Source organism: Phoca vitulina, unplaced genomic scaffold (genome assembly GCF_004348235.1).
Source record: "Phoca vitulina isolate PV1807 unplaced genomic scaffold, GSC_HSeal_1.0 scaffold6, whole genome shotgun sequence".
In the NCBI taxonomy this organism is placed as follows: Eukaryota; Metazoa; Chordata; class Mammalia; order Carnivora; family Phocidae; genus Phoca; species Phoca vitulina.
In genome coordinates, this window is record NW_022589709.1 from 30,721,775 (window position 1) to 30,743,702 (window position 21,928).

The 21,928-nt window shown below is 34.2% G+C and overlaps 1 long non-coding RNA gene across 1 annotated transcript in view; it reads right to left on the reverse strand.

Annotated features, from left to right (window-relative positions):
* Positions 1–21,687, reverse strand: part of LOC116632207 — an 85,331-nt gene extending 63,644 nt beyond the window's left edge. Inside the window, exons 1-2 of the long non-coding RNA XR_004299366.1 lie at positions 21,601–21,687; positions 20,604–20,691 (exon numbers count right to left, since the gene is read on the reverse strand). This is a non-coding gene — a long non-coding RNA (uncharacterized LOC116632207). The remainder of the gene's footprint in view (positions 1–20,603; positions 20,692–21,600) is intronic.
* Positions 21,688–21,928: the final 241 nt, after the last annotated feature.

Below are 21,928 nucleotides of genomic sequence, written 5' to 3' on the forward strand. Positions count from 1 at the left end.
AAGGAAGGAAGGAAGGAAGGAAGGAAGGAAGGAAGGAAGGAAGGAAGAGTTCTGATGGAAGGAAGGAAGGAAGGAAAAAGAAAAGTAAAGAAAAGAGAGAGAAAGAGAGAGAGAATATAAAAAAGAAGAGAAAATTCAGAGACCAGTGTTGATTTTTTTAAAAATAGCTATAAAGTTGATATATTTCTAACTAGATTAATCAAGAAGATAAATTAACAATATAATGAATGAATGAATGAATGAGGAGACATCACTATAGATTCTACAAACATTAAAATTTTAAAGAAATATTATTTTCACAAAATTTAAAAACTTCTTGAAAAGCACAAATTACCAAAACAGACACAAGAAGAAATAGAAAACAAGAAGAGAGCCATGTCTATTTCTTAAAAAATAATAATACATAGTATAAAAACCTTCCTGCAGAGAAATCTTCAGTCTCAGATGGCTTTCTTGGTAAATTACAGGAAATAATATTAATCCTACACAAATTATTTCAGATACTAGAAGAGGAAGGAATACTTCCTCAGTAATTACACATCATTGGATAATTGAAAAGACTCATGAGGCTGCACAGAGTACACTCATGTAATGTTTTAATAAAGGTAAAAGACATGCTAAGGGGTGGGGGGTAAGCCAAATAAGTGAATGGGATTAAGAGTTATAAACTTCTAGTTATAAAATAAATAAGTCAAGGGAATGAAAAGTACAGCATAGGGAACATAGTCAATAATATTTTAATAATGTCATATGGTGATATTTGGTAACTAGACTTATCATGGTGTACACTGTATTATATAGAGAGTTGTTAAATTACTGTGTTGTGCACCTGAAACGAATATAACTTTGTATGTCAAATATACTTCAATTAAAAATAAATAACAGACATGGTAAACATGAGAAACAACTCACAGGCAAACATTAGAGAAGTCCTAGACTTCCAGGCACAGTACCCTTTTTCTCAGTCACACAAGAAAGACAACTTCATCTTCAGAGTTTAAACCATCAGATAAATGTGAAACCCCTTAGTTTAAGGGGATCCATAGCCTATCCCAAAGAGCTTTTTTATACTCTTCCAGTCACATAACTAAAACCTGGGTGCATGATAAGACTCAACAACAGGAAGAAGGAATACATGAAATAAACTAGGTGCAAAATACTAATCAGTTAGCAAAAATCCCAAATGTATATTGTTTACTAACTGACCTTCCTCGGGCTTTTCACCTAAATAAATAGTTTTTCTGTTTATTATTCTATGCCTATATATGCCCGTGTTGAATTTCAATTATGGCAAAAGAAATAAGAATGTGGTTTCAAAAAAAATACCAAACAGTTAAATGATAAAAAGGTATAAATTGTCCCTGATCTATATCAGTCCCTCACACAGGAGTGTATTAATCACTTGATAGCATATTTCTTTTAAGTTTCACCAAGGGTTAGCTCTATGACTTTAGGCTACCCAAGAGATAAGCACAAGTAGTAAGCTGTGCAAGCTTACTTGCACAAGCTTAGATTAAGTATGCATGCATACAGCTTGCTAACTAGTTTTATGAGGCCAGCATTACCCCAATATCATAACCAGTTAAATATATTACAAGGAAAAACAACTACATGTCAGTATCCTTCAAGAACATGAATGGAAAAACCATTAACAAAATTCGAACTAGTTGAATCTAGTAAAGTATAATCAATATAAAAACCAGAACCAAGTGACATTTATCCTAAAAATACAAGGTTGGTATGACATTTGAAAATAAATTAGTGCAATTCACTATATAAACATCATAAAAGAAAATTATAAAGAAATGATTTCAAATTTTGATCAAAACTATACCTTAATAGATGCTGAAAAATAATTTGAAAAAAATTCAATACCAATTCATTAAAAAAAGTTAAAATCTCGCCATATTAGAAATAATAAGGAATTCCCTTATTATGATCAAGGGCATCACAGAAAAATCTAGATATAACATCATACTTACTGGTAAAATAAATATTTTCCATCTTAGATCTGAATAAAGGCAACAATATTGTCAAAAATTTAGAGATAACAGAAGTAAAACCAATGAATCACTGAAGTACTAGTTAGTAAAAGTTGATTGTACACACACAGTTCTAAATAAGTAAATTAATGGAGAGACATAATATGCTCATGAACTGTACAACTTAAGATGTTAGTCCTCTCCAAATTTTTCGAAAGATTTTATATAACTCCAATCAAAATCCTGGCAGGCACTCTATAAAAACTGGTAAGTTGAGTCTAAAATTTATATGTAAATGTAAAAGACACAGTATAACCAGAAAAATTGAAAAGGTATAAAATATTTATATAATTCAAACTCCTTGATTGATTTCAGGGTAAAGCTATAATAATCAAGACAGTGTGCTGTTAGCCTAATGATAGGCATATAGATTAACCGAATGGAAGAGCCCAAAAATAGACCCACATATTTAAATTAAAATAAACTAATTTTCAGGGCACCTGGGTGGCTCAGTTGGTTGAGCACCCAACCCTTGATTTGGCTCAGGTTGTGATTTCAGAGTCCTGGGATCCAGCCCTGGGTTGGGCTCCAAGCTCAGCACGGAATCTGCTTGTTCTTCTTCTGCTCCTCCCCCTACTCTCTCTCTCTTTCTCTTTCTCCCTTCCCCTTCAAATAAATAAATAAAATCTTAAAAATCTTATAAAATAAAATAAAATAAAACAAAATAAAATAAAATAATTTTCGGCAAGTATCTGTCAAGATAATTCAATAGGGGAAATACATGATGAAATAAATGGTTACCTACATGGCAAAATTTAAACCTCAATTCTTAAAAAAAATTCAAAATGGATAATGGACATAACTAAAGCTTTTAGAAGAAGGAGATCATCAAGACCTGGGTGTCAGCAAATCCGGAGCTCCTATCTGAATGGAACCATTCTGTGTCTTGATTGTGGTGATAAATCTGTATCTGTGAAAGCATTTCAAAGAAACACATACACACAGCCACACACATAGGTATGCATGTGAAAAGTGCTATAATTCCATTAAGATCTGCTGTCTAGTTAATAGTAGTGTGACATTGTTTAATTTTCTGATGTTGATAATGTTCTACAGTTCTGTGCGATGTCTTAAATTAATTAATCAAGGAGGTCATGAGCCTGAGGTGGTTCTGATGCCTGGTAGCCTATATAAGAAATCCAAAACCTAAGGTAGAGTCAATGCACTTGGTCCAAGGAAAACAAAATTTGAGAACAACCAATCACAAACAGCCCACTAGTCTTTCCAAAATAAGGTAATTGTTTAAGCAGTAACCAATCAAATAATTTCCTTACTCTGCTTCCCCATCTCCTCTTCAAAAACCTTTCCCCTAGCCCCAGTGAAAGAGCTCCTAACAACGTTCAGTTTGGCACTGCCCCATTCAAATTCAGGTTTGCTCAAATAAACTCTTGAAAATTTTAATATACCTCAGCTTATCATTTAATAGATGTTATTTTGGGGGAAGCTGGGTGAATGGTGTGAAGCTCTCTGTGACATTGTTGCAAATTGTTGTGTCTATAATTATTTCAAAATAAAAAATTTTAACAAGAGCATCTTGTCATTGTAACGGTTTAATCCACCTGTTTGGTTCTTTGTAAAACGTGAGACGATCTGCCTGTTCTGGAGGTAATACTGACCACACCAAATTTTGGACTTGAATTTGAAGAAGGCAAGTTTTGCAGCGGTTGCTGTTAGTCTTGCTCATTGTAAGTTTGCAATACTTAAGTGCTATGTGAAATACTTCTGGAGAAAAGGAAAAGGCACCTAGAGAACTCCTACAGAGAGTAAAGATGCTACCAAATGCCAAAATATCAGCAATACTACCTTCTTCCATTTTCTGTTTTCTTCAGTCACTCTTTTCTTTAACTTTATAACTCTTATTTGTAGATATGGGTTTTAAGTGTAGGATAAAAGAGTAATGGTCAAAATATGAATAGTTTATTTTAATATCACTTATTTTTTACTTAAAAAGTCAAAGCCCGTTTTTAACATCTTGGTTATAGTTCCAATTATGCCCTATAATTATAAAGGAAATTGAATATTGCTGTCTCTCTCTCTCATAATAAAAAATGACATTTGAAAGCAATGCATTTTTATAGCATTTAAAAGGTATGTTAAATAACATTTCCTAGATGATACCTGACTATGATTATATATATTTTCATTTTGTTCTTTTGCTGGACACTGAACTTTTTAGATGGAGAAGGGAATGACAATGACTTGACTCTTCTAGAATCTGTCTTGTGGCTTTGAAACTTAGGATTTTTAATGTGTCCACAAAGGTCAGCCAGTCCTAGCTATCATGAATTACATCTGTATTTATGCTCAGTTGTTAAATGGTTTCTTTGAGTTAATATCTGCTAAGCCAAAATAATCCTCCTATTTTCAGTTATCCAATAGATTAATCATATTTTTATTATAAATTAAAGATTTTTACCTCTTGTTCAGTGAAAATTCTGTCTCCTTAGGCACAGAAGAGTACTAAGGTTTGCCTTTTTATCTACACTAATCTCTACATGCATTAATTATTTTTCTTAATTCTTTGGAAAAAAATCCTATGAGGACCAACATTTCCTTTGCAAGTTTGGTGGAGTGAATGTCTACTCAAATAAAAAGTACTTCCACAAGAGATTGTAATAAACAATGCACATGTATTATGTTGTCCTATGAGTGAGTCAGTCATGAACAATTAAATGTCAATGGCCTAAGCATACAGACACTGAAAATGATTATTTTCATATCAAAGATTTTTATCTATGGCATGTGTATTGGATAAGTTATTTTATACTGTTATTTTTCTTTTATTTCAACAACTTAATATTTACTTTTAGTTTTAAATCAACCAATGGTAGGATGGGTATGGTGGATTTTTTTGTTTTTTAAAAATTTTATTTATGTATTTGACAGAGAGAGACACAGTGAGCGAGGGAATACAAGCAGAGGGAGTGGGAGAGGGAGAAGCAGGCTTCCCACTGAGCAGGGAGCCTGATGCCAGGCTGGATCCCAGGACCCTGGGATCATGACCTGAGCCGAAGGCAGACACTTAATGACTGAGCCACCCAGGCGCCCCTGGTGGATGTTTTTAAATTGTCATTTTCAACAGCCTTAATATTTATTTTTTCACTATAGACAGGTAAGTTACAAATTCATTAAAGTAGAGAATAATCACATAAGAAGCAGAGAAGACACAACCAATGTTGGGCCTAGGGTTTCCGGAGTACATTCCACATTCAATAATATATTTGAATGGGATGCTGGATTAATAAACTAACCATAGTAAGCTCACAGTGTTCTTTTAAATATTATCTCCCTTATCTACCAAAGTATGCCTACATGAAAAATACTGGCAACCGTATTAAGACTCTTAGTTTGAATACTAATTTTTTGTGGGTTCTTCATATAATCACAAACATTTTTTTAATGCCAATGCCTTGATCTATAAAAGGAATGCACTGAATGATACACACTATACACAGGGCATTGGTGCAATTGTTTTCTACCTTTGTAGAATCGTTATGCTGAAGTGATTTCTTGGCAGAGCACTCTTGGTAGTGGTATTTGGGAGTGAAGCACAGGAAGCTTGTAAATTAAGGAATATAATACTAATCTAGTTTCTTTGAAAAGGGTACTATAGAAAAATAAATCAATGTAAAATGTTTTTTTTTCTTAATAAGGTATAAGGTGAAACTTTGGAGTGGAAGTCATCCTATGAAATAAAATTTTTAGTAAACATGCAATTACATTGTAAAAGAAATTGAAGGATAAATTTGGATAATAAAAGGAAAACATTAATATTCATCTAAATTTTGAATTAACATATAAAAATCAAAAAAACTACATGCAATGATCCAGCCACCATTAAAATTTATAATAATTGTATTTAAACTGATATTAAAATATAAAATTATATTCAATATTAGTGCAATAAGAATAAAACTTTGAACATTCCTTCCATTTGACATTTTGCAAGAGTATACACCATATATCATTAAGGCTGTTTCTTTGTAGTATAGCATGAACTGAAGATTTAGAAAGTTATAGGATTAATTTGATTAATTATCCTAATAATTTAAAACACCATTTTGTACCAAACACATCCTAAAGTTCTAATTAGTTGACAATTTAGACTAACCAAACTTAATTGTCAAGTTAGCACACTTTGTTTAGAAACTTGGAGAATGACTATAAAGATCTTTTAAATGTAAACAGAATAGTAAAATTGATTGCAATTTCATAAAAATATTAAGTACCTTCTTGCTTATGTGATTAGCCATACTGCTTTCATCCAAAAAGGTTTTAAAATGGCTTATTAATTATAAATAAAGCTGAAAGTAAGCTAGAAATTATTTGAATGCAGAAAACATTTAAGCACTTTTTATCTTTATCATTTAAGTACTTCTAACCTCACTGTGTAATTGTAGAACTTATTCTCCAGGGCCCAACTGTACTAAACTATCAACAAAGTTTGAAGCTGTATGTTTTTATTGGAAGAATACTGTTTGATTTATTAAAGTTCTAACAGTGATTTTGAAATAATGTTGATTCCTTTAACATCATATAATTTCTGGGGTGTGTTAAATGCTTTTATGTGATTTGTTCCTCTACTCAGCCAGGCTGGGGGCGGGGCAGAGGAGGAGAGGGAGAGGCAGGGAGGACAAGGAAGAAGGAGAGAGAGAGAGAGAGTGGATTTAACAGTGACATTAATGTGAACTATTCTTTAGAGAATTTATATTGAGTCTTGCAGACCCCTGGTGACCATTTAGTCAAATAATGGTGCTATTCATTAAAAGTAATTCAGTGACTTAAAAGAGTCTGCTGAATTATAAGTCAATAATTCTGCAAATGAATACATATTTGCGCATGTATTATGTATGTATGTATGTATGTATTTATTTATTGGTAAAAACAAAAACCAGAAAAAGATTACCTAGAATTGATATATGGATGTTTTATAAGTTATAGCTCATTGACAAATGACAGAAATTGAAAAAAAACTATTCTTATGATTTATTTGTATATGTTTTGCCTAAGAAAGTTTGCTGTTCAGTCAGTTGCATCGATGCCCCCATAATCCCTGAACTATCTTTATCTAATGACTTTCTCGGATTTTTTTTTTTTTATCAGCAAGCATTTTGCCCTAAATGGTACAAAATAGTAAATCCAAACTGGGCAGGGCAAAGTAGCTACATTCACAATTCACAACAGCTCTGCAGCCTACCACTTTTCCACCTCCCTATTTATCTCTGTCACTGGAATTCAAAAACTGCTGTGTTGGTTAGGAAAGGCCAAGAAGAATTATCTACTGATTTATATCATCTATACTGATAATAACCTGAGAAATAATGCCACAAAAAGCTTAGATAAGTAAGAGAAGCCTGGATATCCCTTCTCGGTAATGAATAATCTATAAGTTCACATCCTTTTGAGTCATGAGATGCTTATCGAGCAATACTGCTGCAGACATTGTTGAGCCCAGCATACGCCGGTCCTCAGACAGACAGGATCTAACTGGAGTGCCCTTAGCTAACTTCTTCCACTGACCCTCCACACTTCACAGACAGCGCTTGGAAACAAACACACATCACAGAAAAGCAATCGCATATGCAGTCGGAAAGAATTTTAATGTTATTCAAGGTAGCATGACCATCTGTTCTGGTTTACCAGTTTTCACCTGTTATTCTAAAATCCCATCTTGTTTACTACCTTTGTCCTAGGCAAATGTATCATGATCTAGACACCTACCCAAAATAAAATAAGTTTTGGACATATTTTTATTTCCTTTGAATATGTTGTATTTTTTGAAATACATGGAGGAAAACCATACAGACTTATATTTAAACAAACCAAACAGATATTCATTCCATATCCAAAGGGTGACCCTGCAAAATTATCATAGTGTAAGATTGTGTGTGGTAGTGAGATTCAGGTCAAATGATGACTAAATATGTACTGATCTGTCTGTTGCTCAAAACTTGTTATGACTTATCTTCATATTTATCATTTCTTAAAAATTCCCCAAAAGTATTAACCATAGAAGTAAAAAAGTATTATTATATAAAAAAGGATTTCTCATTAACCAAAGACAACATAAGCTAACAAGTATATGAAGAAATTATCAAATGATAAGTACATGTGTGAAATTATTGAATAATAACAAGTGCTAGTGGAATATAGAAAAATGGAAACATTTACTGCCAGTAAGACCATAAATCAGTACCACTGCTCTAGAGCGATTTCTGGATTTTCTTTTTATGAAATTAAGTATGCGTTTCAAGGCTTAGCTTTAATATACAATCCCCAATGGGTACCTGACTATGTTCTTTGTTCGTCTGTGGTGGCAAAAGTTGGAGTAAACTGAGCTGTCATCATAAAGGGAATTAATAATAAAATGTATTATGTCCTAGTATTATGCTTAAAAACATAACACTGAGTATAAAAAATGAGAAAACTATTTAGCATACTTTGACTGATGTAAATAAAATTGCAAAGCAAACTAATATATTTTTCAAGTATATTCTTATCCAAAGATATATTTTAAATATATTTGCAAGATTCCTCCTGTGTGATATGGAAGAGAATATTATTGGGGAAGAGGGAAGAAGAGGAAAAATAATTAAACACAATAAAAATGTAGCATTTTATGTATTTATGATAATAACAAGCCATGAACTAAAGAATTTTATTAAGTCAATACTCTATGTAAGGACCATAATAAATTAATTAAATGTAAATAAATTAAATATTGATGTTTAGTTTATATAAAGTTTGCAACAATGGGCATCCACTAAAATAAAGAATATCAGTAAGAGAGTTTAGCTTATTAAAGAAAAACATATTATCTACCCATAGATGTCACCCATTCTAAGAAACAATTTGTAAATTGAAAGTAAATAAAGTTGGTAATAATTGGGTACATTATACACTTGGGAAGAATAACTAATAACTGAAATTTAATAACTTTGTTGTACTCTGTATGAAGAAAGAATGAGAAATGTGTTTTGAATCTAAGAGCGCTATGTGACAGTTTGTCTCTATGGTCTATTGGTGTCCTGAGTACCCTGTCTGTCAGAAAATAGGTCTATCCTTTCGGTGACGGTGGAACCATCAAACCATCATGGCTCAGTGGCACTAGCCATTAAGATTACACCATTATTTTGATTTGCTCTATTTCCACACTTACCCTGTGATTAAATTTTCAGTGTAGATTTACCAACCAGTCCTGTCAAATTTATCTGTCTCTTATGAATTAAGAATTTTGTGCCTCTAAAACTCATCAGATATGCTTGTCATAGCAAGATTCACCAAAGTGACTCAACAAGGCAATATACGACCCTACAGAGTCCATCCTAAGTAGTATGCATGACTCTGTCACTTTTTGTGTGTAGATATACAGAACACTGACTTTTCATTTTATTATAAAATAGTAATGACTGTAAAACATTCAAACAATACAGAAAGAAATTAAAAAAAAAAATAAAGTACCATCAACACAAAGTGACCATTAATTCCTAAGTATATTAGCTTTCAGATACATATCAACTCAAACCAAAAAATGAACACTCTACATATTTTTCAGACCAATTAGCTGTTAGTTCTTCCTAAAGCTATATATATATATATATATATATATATTAATTTGCATGGCCTTTTTAACAGTTACGTAATGTTTTCCTTTATAAAAATCATGACATGAAAATAACATTTGAACACAAAATTTTTAGTTTTGGGGTTTTGTTTTCATTTGAGTTTATTTTCCTTGTTGGCTGTGTTAGAATTATATTTGTAAAATATAATTTTTCGTATTTAGCTTAAGGTTTTGCATGTTTAAATACATATTGAAGGGCACTTTGTTTAAATACTCATTGAAGGATGCTCTGTATTTAGCTTCTGTCTTTATAGAGACTGCTTCCATATCTTATTTTTAAAAAGTATAACAACGGTAATTTTTCTTTTTAAATATGCCAAGGGAGACTTAAAACCCACAAATTTATCATCTTAGAGTTTTGTAGGTCAGATGTTTGATAAAATTCGCACCAGGCTAATATCAAAGTGTCAATAGGGCTGTATTCCTTTCTGGAAGACCTAGGGAATAATATATTTCCTTGCTTATTTAGATTGTTGGCACATCTCAGTCCCTTGCACTTGTAGGACTGAAGTTCTTTGCCTTGCTGGCTGTGAGCTGAGTCATTTCCAGGGTTTGGATGCCACCTTCATTCCTTAGCTGGTAGTCCCCTTCCTCCATCTTCAAAACCAGCTACAGTGGGTTGAGTCTCTCATGCTTCAAATATATCGCTCACCTCTTCCACCACCACACCTTTTTGAGTGACTATTCTACCTTCCTCTTTTGCTTTTAAGGACCTTGTGACCATATAAAACCCATCAGGATTATCTAGGATAATCTCTATATTTTAAGATTAGCAACCTTAATTCCATCTGTAACTTTAACTCTTTTTTGCCTAGTAACATAGGCACAGGTATAACACTAGGGGATGAGTCATGGAGGCCAAATCCTGCCTCCACACCCTGCTTAGCATCACTCCCAGTGATTCTCTTTGTGCTTCCTGTCCCTGACCCTTTGGCCTTTAGGAATACAGAAGGTGTTACTTCTAAAGGGAGAATATTTTCTGCATAGTTACGCAAGATTCCCATAAGCTATGGTTCCTACTTGGTCACTTTGGAATCCTGTGCAAAGGAATCAGCAGGCAAGAAAAGGAGCACTATCTTGGCAGGGGTAGGTGGCCATGATGGGAACAGACAGGGCTGCTTTCACGTAGTGATGGCAGGGAAAATCTCTCTCAGGGTACATTCTTCTACCTCCTTGCCCAAATGGATCACAAACAGTATAGTATGAGAATGTCATTGGCTCAGACATCTGAGAGACAAGAGTCTGATGACACCGTCAGGCAGACCTAGCAGAGTTGCTAGATGAGAATGAGAGGAGTCAAAATGCGTGGGATGCAGCAAAATTTGTTTTAGATAGGGAACTTTTTAAAAAAGTTAAAAATGTAAAAGATAATTGAAACTATTTTTAAGGTAGACCTGGAGCATCAAGAGGCACCCAGCAATAATTTTTTTTGCCCCAGCTACATTTTTAATAAAAATTAACATTAAAGTATAAGAATAATTAATGATTTATAAGGATACTCTCTCAATACATTTTGGGATGCTGGATGCTGGACAAGTAATAAAAATGAAAATAAATAGGCAAAATGCCCAGTCTAGCAAATATATTCGAAGTAATACTGAAGGATTAAGAACAGTTCTATAAATGATGGGCTAATAAATAAGGAAAACACCAGTGGCTATCAATACCAATGGAGGAGAAACACACACACACACATACACACACAAACTCACTTTTTGGGGCAATGTTCACAAGAAAACCCATTGATAACAATCAGAAAAAATCTCCCAGGGTCTTGCTGCAACAGAGGCAAGCTGCTGACACCAATCTAATTGAAGAGCATAACAACTAAAATGTGCTAAGTTAAATTATTTTGTATTTGCTATGCCAAAATTATTATATCATCTTTCTCTTTCAGTTATTTATCTGCTGGATAAAAGTGGTATGCCAACCTTTCACTAACATTCACAATTTGATCAAAGTCATTAGTGAGATGGTATACCACCATAAGACCTCACATATAGGAAAGTAATATAAACAATTCAGAATTTTTTTGGAATAAAAAAATCCAAAATGAATGATGAGCCATGGTCATTATTCAGGAATCTGTTTACAAATAACATTCTCTTTTATTTCAAAATTAAAGTTTGACTTTAAAAACTAGAGTAGTCTTAATCTCACTATGTGAGAAGAGAAAATGCACTTCATTGGTTGGACTTTCTTCATTAAAAAACACTAGTATGGGCTTCAGTATGTTATAAATACAGGCTGGAATGTGTACAACAACAATATGATGTTATACTAAGCACACAGACTACAGAACCTGATGGCCTCTGTGTGAGCCCTGAAGGCTTGGAATGGGGCTGCTAGAGTTTCTTTCTTTTGAGAGGTAAAGAAGAGTAAAGAAGAAGGAACAAGAGCAGCTTTGGAGTGAGAGCAGTGGTGCATATATACACTGAGCATTGTTTTTCCTTCTGCGTATTTGAGAAATATGAATTAAGAACGTAAGTTTTCGGAAATTACTTTGGACTACAAGACTGCATTGCGTGGACACTAACACCACTCTGGACTGAACCAGAGCAATTGTAGCTTCAGAATTCTAACTCGTATCCTACACAGCCATTCACACATACTCAGGGTGGAGAGACTGAGAGAGACTGAGATAGAGCGATATAGTACATATCACATAGCATATACTTAATACAGTATACATGAAGTCCATATCATTTGTCGTAAATAAATGTATTCAAAGCTGGTAAATAAAGAGACACAACAAAAAGTTAGTTTTTCATACAATAAAACAAAGAGAAAGTTTTGTTTTGTTTTTTAAATTTAAGTTTCCAAGATTGGTTTTCATTTCCAAAATAAGGAGCACCTGGGTGGCTCAGTTGGTTAAGTGTCTAACTCTTGATTTCAGCTCAGGGTCATGAGATCAAACCCTACATTTGGCTCTGTGCTAGGCATGGGGCCTGCTTAAGATTCTCTCTCTCCCTCTCCCTCTGCCCTTCACCCCCATACTTTCTCTCTCAAAAAAAAAAAAAAAAAAAAATTCCAAAATGGTAGTGTTTGTTTGGAAATTACTACATTAAGTTTCTTCTTTCTGGGGAAAATAGAGGTTTCATAGTCACGGAACTATTATTTCTGTTATATAGAAATAAAGACTATGAGATTTCTGTACCCCTGAGTTTGTGCTACTATAATTCATTATGAGATAGACACTATGATATGTAAAGGAACTCATCTAGGTTTCAAAAGGGTTATTATGCAAAGCATAACTTCACCACAAAACAAAACAAAACAAAAATCCTATACATAAAGATAAATGATCTCGAGTCTTGGTGATGTAGAATCTCTATCTGAAAGTCTGAATAGCTAACAGAACAAAATGCCTGAGTGGAGAAGAAATACTAATTCTGAAAGAATCATTTCAGGTTGTAAGTTTGGTGACTTTGGGCAAATGGAAAGAGACAGTACTTTGAGGGAAGAGCAAGACTGTGGGAGAAGTCCTACAGCAGATATTCAGGATGGCTTAGAGCTCTCAGGACGAGACTGCAGAACCACGTGAAGGCTCAAGAACAGAACCTTAGCCAGCACGTACATCCCTGTCAGATCTGAATGACTTAGCACATGAAGTTTTTTACTATAAATTATAGCCTGAAGGATAAAAGGTCATTTTTCCAACCCCCAAAAGAGAAAATAGCATGATATGTAGCAAAAGACTGAGGATCAAAGTGGATGTTCATACAAGATGTTCACATCTGCATCTTCCCCTATCCTTCAGGGCTCTTGAGGAAGTAGGTGTCAGGAGATAAATCCATATACTTTATACAGATTCTGGGGCCAAGAAAAGTAGTGTCTTCTATACTATGAGAAACACGAGGACACAAATAAATTTATTTTGCAAATAAAGCAAAAACAAGGAATAAAAGAAACCCTCATTCTGTGCACACCACCACCATTTTCTTTTGAATCTGAAATAGCGTGAGAGAATATCTCCAAGTATTCTGTATCCCCAGGATGAGAGGCTGCGAGTAGAAATTTAGGTCTAAAGAGGCTTCTCTGTGGAATAAAGGTAACAGCACTCACCTGGTAAACTACAGAGCAAACAAAAGGAGATTCAACTTGTTGTCATGTAAGTCCCTGCCCACCTCACCCACCTTCCAAACCCAGAAGAGAGGGGGGAAAACAATGGAAGAGAAGGGAAAATACCGTATTGACTGATTACCTAACCGCTGGAATAGAGAAAAGAAGGGGCAGAGACAAAGAGAGACAGAACTGCTTTTACCTTAAATTGGCACTAATTTTCTAATAAAAGCAGAAATGGGGACCCAATACCTAAGTATACTTATGAAAAATAAAATTTTACTTTGGCAATTTGTGTTTGCAGACCATGAACTTTATACCTACTCTACCAGTGGAGACATCTCAATACAATATTGACCATCTTATAAAGTTAATGCCATTATATGACAGCGGTACTAACAAATTGTTTCTCATGTTTTCAGAATGCTTGAGCAAGAAAAAATACTAAGGAAATGTGTATTTCCTAAAAGAAGAAAAAAAGAAGTAGTTCTCTGTGAGAATTTAAATATTGGAATAAGGTAACTTGTGAGATGGGGGAAATGCCATCCATGTTGGCTTGAGTGAAAGGAAAAGGAAAAAAAAAAAAAAAAATGAATACAATAGCCCCTACCTAGACTGCAATTATTAACCTTTTAGAAGGAGAGGGATTAAACTAGATGATTTCTCAAAGTACAATCTAGGGCTGTCATTCTATCATTCTATGGCTCTTTGATGTCAGAATGCAATTCAGGGCTTTTGAAGTATATTAGAAAACCCAGTATAACTTGCTGTCTCCTGGGCCACGAGCCAACCTGAGTCATGAAAGAAAGTGTCAAGGATGGCATTCACTAAGGATGCAAAAATTACCCAAAGAAATAGATGAAAGAGGGAATAAAATAGTGAAGGATGCATTAGGAAGGAAAGTAAATTGTGGAGATTTAAGAAACTCAGGCAGAAACAACCAGAATTAAGATGGCATATATAAGGTGTAGTGCATATCTGGTTTTATCCAATTAGGATACCTGAATTTTGAATGTTAATAGACAAGTATGTTGCAGAAATAGCACAGGAAATTATAGAACTGTGTCTAGAATTTCTTAAAACAGAGTGCTATGAAGAAAAAAGCTTTATTAAGAAATCTGAAATCCTGGAAATAAAGTATATGTGTGTGGGGGGGTGAGAACTCTGAAGATCTAACTTTTTAGCAAATTTCATGTATACAATAGATTATTAACTATACCTTCCTCACTGTACATTAGATCTCTAGAATTTATCTATCTTATAAGTAAAAGTTTGTACCTTATGACCAACATCCCTTCATTTCTCTCACCTCCTTGCCCCTGGCAACTAACTTTCTACTCTCTAAGTTCAATTTTTTTTTGTTCCCACATAAGTGGTATCATGTAATATTTGTCTTTTTGTGTCTGGTTTATCTCACTTAGCATAATGTCCTCCAGGTTCATCCACACTATCAAAACTGGCAGGATTTCCTTCTTTTTTAAGATTGAATAATATTTAAATTTAGCTAGCAGGCTTCCAGAACTGTGGGGAGTTCAAACAGGACCAGCTGAGGAGTTCAAACAGTGAGGGGTTTGAACAGTGAGGAGTGGGGGAGGAATAGGTAAGGAGCTCTGCATTTCACCTCATTAAGAAAGTGAGAAAATGTTAACCCATGTCACTCCCCATAAAGTCTCTATTATAATCTTTTCTAAAATTGATCTTTCATTTTCTTCCCATAGATAACATGATGGCTTACTCCATCAACTCATTCAGGTGTTAAGTCAAACACCTACTCCTTCTTTCTTCATCCTATTTAAATCTCAAACTCCACCCAACATTATGCGTTCCTTTTCCTGGTTTTATTTTTCTCCTTAATGCTTATCATCAGTAATGAAGTAGATTTTTTTCTCTTTTTTTTTACTCTATGTGTTTTGCTGCTCTCTTCCCAGCATCAGAACAGTGCTAGAAAAATATAGTGTGAATTTAATAAGTATTTCTTTAATTGAATTCAATTAAATTATCCCAACTCTGCTAATCCTTTTCCTTCTGACAATGATTTTATGAGCCATTAGCACTAAATACTTAGCCTTTGAAATGAAAGGAAAAAAAAAACCACACAGTTCGCTTTAAGTAGAATCTACATCAGTTTATTTCCACAGAGAATTTGCTTCCCTCTGAGATGTTCTGCAATATGCTGACTGACAGCTTTACTTGTTTTCCACAGAAATAGTGTCTGTCTGTCTGCCTAGGCTACAGCTGTCTCTATCCTGAAATGCCCTACTTACTTCAGGGTCCTTTGCCATGTTAACTCTGAAGGCATGAGAAAGAGATTTCGCTCATGTGGAATTTGAACTGAAAATAGGCTCTCCTTCATACATAGGTCCTTAGCATTTCCTGTGTAATTCCAGTAAATATTCACTGGAAGCAATTAAGCAATTTTTGTATAATCAGTTTGACATGTTCCCTGCAAAATAAGCCCAGAGACAGTGATGTGCATGCAGGAAGTGCATTGAGCCATATTCTCAGGACGATATCTATGAGGGTGTACATGAAGCAGGATTGGGAAGACAAGAAGGAAGAACTGGGTACACAAGCATCAGACAACCCCACAGTTGATCTAAGATGGGGATGGCCTGTCAGAGAATTCCTAAGTCAAGGCACAGCAGCTAGCCCTCTGTTGCTCTACATCAGCCATAGTTGGATGCTAGCCACTCCTGGGGAGGGATCTGGAGCCTTGAGGAGCTCAACTCCCTTCAAACAAAGCATTTCTGGGACAATCACTCAGCTGCCAGTCATTATCATGCAACACTACTGGTTTCTAACAGAATGAGTGTTTCCTGGGGGCATACCTAGCATCCACCACAAACTTCCTACTCATTTATGAGATTAACATATGGGATGAGATATAAAGGAATTACAAGATTCCTTTCTTGGAGGTAAATAGAAGAATGGGTATAAAATGGAGCAGGTAGATTAGGAGGTATCATAATTATAACATATAATAATATCTTATTATAAAATCTAGGAGAGGGGCGCCTGGGTGGCTCAGTTGGTTAAGCGACTGCCTTCGGCTCAGGTCATGATCCTGGAGTCCCGGGATCGAGTCCCACATCAGGCTCCCTGCTCAGCAGGGAGTCTGCTTCTCCCTCTGACCCTCCTCCCTCTCATGCTCTCTGTCTCTCATTGTCTCTCTCGCAAATAAATAAAATCTTAAAAAAAAAAAAAAAAAATCTAGGAGATATAGTACTAACTGGTCAATATTTTTGCCTAATTTTAGGAAAAAATACAAAGATTTTTTTTTCTGTTGAAATAAGCAATTATTAGTATGGTTATTAATAATATATTTTCATTATGATCATTAATGAAAAATGTTTGCAATTGTCATTGTCTTATTATAATAGTCATATATATTCATAAAGAAAATTTAAAAATATTTTTAAAGCATAAAAAGAAAAATAAGAACACAGAACCCCACTATCCTGATGACGCTTGTTACCACTTGGTTAAAATTCTTTCAAGGTGCTAAGGAATCAGTCAGTCTCTCTCTCTCTTTCTCTCTTTCATTCTCTCGTTTTCTACACATTGTATACATATACATACATATTACATTCATCTATACTATTTTTATCCTAAAGTACACATTAGTCTATAACAACTGCATTTTATTTAATGTATCATGAATATTTTACTAACTTCAAATATTCTTATAAAATACTATTCTACTGGTTACACATTATTATATGCATTTTAATTTCTGTATTTCACTAGGTTACCATAATTCATTTAACCAATGAACTACTGCTTTTGATATAGACAGATAACTCTTTAAGCTCTTTAATTTTTTTCTTAAGCCTTGGGCAGGCTTTCCTGAAACCCAGTTACTGGAGAATATATGACAACATATTTTACAGGACATGTTTATAATTCCTCAATATGTTCCTCAGCATGTAAGGAAGCTTTGAGGCATATATCTTTGAAAGTAATTAACACACTAAAATGTTGAGTCTCTTAAACATATGATTATTTGTGTTGTTTATATTTTGTTGAATCCAATTTTTATTATTAAAGAAACTCAGCAATTACTATCAACTTCCTGAAGACAGAATATGTACTTTAATCTTCATTCAGATAACTGAAGATTATTGGATATAAAGTTCCTTGTGCTTTATTTAAATACTTCCTTTAATAAGAAATGCATAGTATTAATTAAATATTTAATTCTGGGTAGCTTGTCAGCACCGTGTATTGCTACTGAAGGCACATTAACGGGGATAATTAAAGAAATTGGTGATGCACTAGATAGGAATTCTTAACATTCTTTTACAGTAAACTCATTTTGTGTAGTAATAAACTTTGTCATTAAAAATGAAATGCAGCACCTGGTACAATTAGCCTTATGCCTCTTATTTTTTAGTACATCTCAGAACTGCAGTACAATGCTATAATTTGCATTGTTAAAGCTCAAACAAAATGCCAGAACTTGATTAAAAAATGTCTTTTACACCAGGGTCTAGGGCCATTTAATATATCATATTCCAGTTAGGTATCATGAACTTTTTAAAGACAGCTTAGTGTTGAAAAAAAATAATGGCAAAGTTTAAATATAAGTAGCTTAAACTTTCAGGTAAGAGTACCTGTCTCATGTAATCCAATGAAAATTGGAGTGTTATATTAACTACCCAAAGCAATCTACAAATTTAACACAATCCCTATCAAAATACCAACAGCATTTTTCACAGAACTAGAACAAATAATCCTAAAACGTATGTAACCAAAAAAGACCTTGTGTAGCCAAAACAGTCTTGAAAAAGAAAAACAAAACTGGAGGTATCACAATTCCAGATTTTAAGTTATATTACAAAGCTGTAGTAATTAAAATAGTATCGTATGGCATAAAAATAAACACATAGATCAATGGAATAGACAAGAAAACAGAAATAAACCCACAATTATATGGTCAATTAGTTTTTGACAAAGCAGGAAAGAATATCCAATGGGAAAGAGACAGTCTCTTCAACAAATGGTGTTGGGAAAACTGGACAGCAACATGCAGATGCATGAAACTGGACTACTTTCTTAAAGCATACACAAAAATAAACTCGAAATGGATTAAAGACCTAAGTGTGAGGCCTGAAACCATAAAAAATCCTTGAAGAGAGCACAGGCAGTAATCTCTCTGACATCAGCCATAACAACATTTTTCTAGATACATTTCCTGAGGCAAGGGAAATAAAACTAAAAATAAACTATGGAGACTACATCAAAATAGAAAGTTTCTGTACAGAAAAGGAAACAATCAACAAAACTAAAAGGCAACCTACAAAATGGAAGATTATTTGCAAATGACATATCCAATAAAGGGTTAGTATCCAAAATATATAAAGAACTTATAAAACTCAACAGCCAAAAACCAAATAATTCAATTGGACATAAACAGACATTTCTCCAAAGAAGACATACAGATGGCTAATAGACACATGCTCAACATCACATATCATCAGGGAAATGCAAATCAAAACTACAATAAGGTATCACCTCACACCTGTCAGAATGGCTAAAATCAAAAATACAAGAAATAACAAGTTTTGGGGGTGATGTGGAGCAAAAGGAACCTTCTTGTACTGTTGGTAGAATGCAAACTGGTGCAGCCACTGTGGGAAACGATATGGAGTTTCCTCAAAAAGTTAAAAATAGAACTACCCTACAATCTAGTAATCACACTATTGGATATTTACCCGAAGAATACGAAAACACTAATACATAGGGATACATACACCCCTATGCTTATTGCAGCACTATATACAATGGTCAAAATATGGAAGCAGCCCAAGTGTCCATCGATAGATGAATGGGTAACGAAGATGTGGTATATATACACAATGGAATATTATTCGGCCATAAAAAAAACAATGAAATCTTGCTATTTGCAACAACATGGATGGAACTAGAGAGTATAATGCTAAGCAAAATAAATCATTCAGAGAAAGACAAATACCATATGATCTCACTCATATGTGAAACTTAAGAAACCAAACAAATGAGCAAAGGAAAAAAAGAGAGAGAGAGAACTCAAGAAAGAGACTTAACTATAGAGAACAAACTTATGGTTACCAGAAGGGATGTGGGCTGGGGGATAAGGGAAATAAGGGAAGGAGATTAAAGAGTACACTTATCATGATAAAAAAAATAGATAAAATCATAAAAAATAACGTTTTATTAAAATATAAACTGAATACAATTAATCATGTAAGTATATTAAACATGTAAAGTAAATTAAAGTCAAATTGTATAATAATATTTAGCCAAAGCATATAGATTATCTTTCCAACTTACCATGGGAAGATGGGAGGAAATCTAAACAGAACGGGCATGAACTTATTAATTAACTTGAGAACCACTCTTAGTGGGATGAATATAGCACAATTTTAAAGTTAGGGCAATGATGATTCCAATAAAACAAAGGTCAAAAATACATATAGTAAATCTCTCACTTATGAGGCAAGTTCTAAGGGTATCTCCATCTCCTAAATTTCATTAAAATCACTATGGGGACATATCTGCGAGAATAAAAATCACAAAAGTTTTGAAATCTAATGATAAAAATAGGAACAAAAATAGTATCTGTATTTCTTGATATAAGCTAACTTAGAAGACAACTTAGGCAATGCTTTCAAAATGCAGATGTAACCCTTCCAGGGAAAGACTGGGAGATGGGCCATTTTGCCTGTTCCCTCCACACTGAGCTGGTGGAAGGGGAGGAGTATGTCTGCTGGGAGTGCCTCTGTGCTCATTAGCAACTGCTCCTTTGTTTGCTGTAGTGTTGTAGGTCTCATGGACCCTAGACTAAGTAAGGTTGGTAGTTCCTTACCAAAGAATGTGTCTTCAGTCTTTCCTACCTGTTTTTGATGTTTGTGTTTTCTCATCCACCTGTGTGTCTATAGAAGAGCATTCTGGATCTCCCCATGGTGCCATCTTAGTTGAAACCTAAAAAAAAACGTTTTGATTGGATGACAGGCATTGGAAACTTCCAACTGTTGATTACTGAATTTTGTTGTCTGACTTTTAATGTTGGACTTTAACAGGCTGTTGAGCTGCATGAAAATCCTACCATTCAGGGTGAGTTTAAAGGAGGAATCAACAAAGTTTTTGTAAAAAGGCCAGACAGCATCTATTTTACGTTTTGCAGGCTGAATGGTCTCTATCTCAACTAATCAACTCTGGTGTTGTAACACAAAAACCTCCATAGATAATATGTAAATGAATGAGAAGAGCCGTGTTCCAATAAAACTTTATTTACAAAATCAGACAGAGGGGTCAGATTTGGTTCTTAGTTTGCTGACCTCAGTCTACAGTAATCTATTCTAGAGGAGTAGTTCAGCCCAATTACTAAAGCATGGCCTTGCATCTCTACTAAACGCCCTATGTATTTAATGAGGTTTGTTCACTGTGGTTGCTGGGTTTCAGAAGGATCCATGGCCCTGTTTGAGGTACAGCAATTGTTTGGCTTACAGTTACTTGGCAATTATTCTTTCCTCTGAAATTTTTCTTTGTCTGCTCTCATGGAGTTTAACCTTACACACACAGATTGGTATTCAGCCTAAGACTCCAAAGGATCCTTATGCAGATTTCTCTGTGTAACTCTCCTCACTGGTAATCTGCTTCCAATATTCTAGCCAACATGGTTTCTCCAAACTACAAACTAGGTCTTCTGTGTTGGCCCTCCCTGCTCTAGGATTTCAAAAATCACCTGTAGGGAGAAAGCCAGAGTGATTGAGAGCAGTTAATTCTCTTGTTTTTCTTCTCTCACAGTCTTGTGCTGTCTGCCACCCAGTATCTGAAAACAAATGTTTTGTCGAATTTTCTAGTTGTTTATGGAGGGAAGTAAGACCTTACCTGGAAGCATAAGTCCTCTGTATAGATTTATGAAGAAACTTTTTATCAAGAAACCCGCTACCTATGCACATTTTTTCTGAGGAACACTTCTGGACACTTCTGAAAAAAAAATACAAAATAGATATATTACTGTTCTCTAAAATTCACAAGAACTTAAAGGACTGTATAATTTTCCAGTGTGTTCTGATGGCAGAGTCCTACTTTGGAAGTAGCAACACTGTATAGCCAAAAATGCTCTTATCAGTAAGTGTGCACACTGCTTGTTTGGAGAATTAAGACCACAACTATGTAAAAAAAAATTTAAATTTTAAAATTTCATTGCATATTC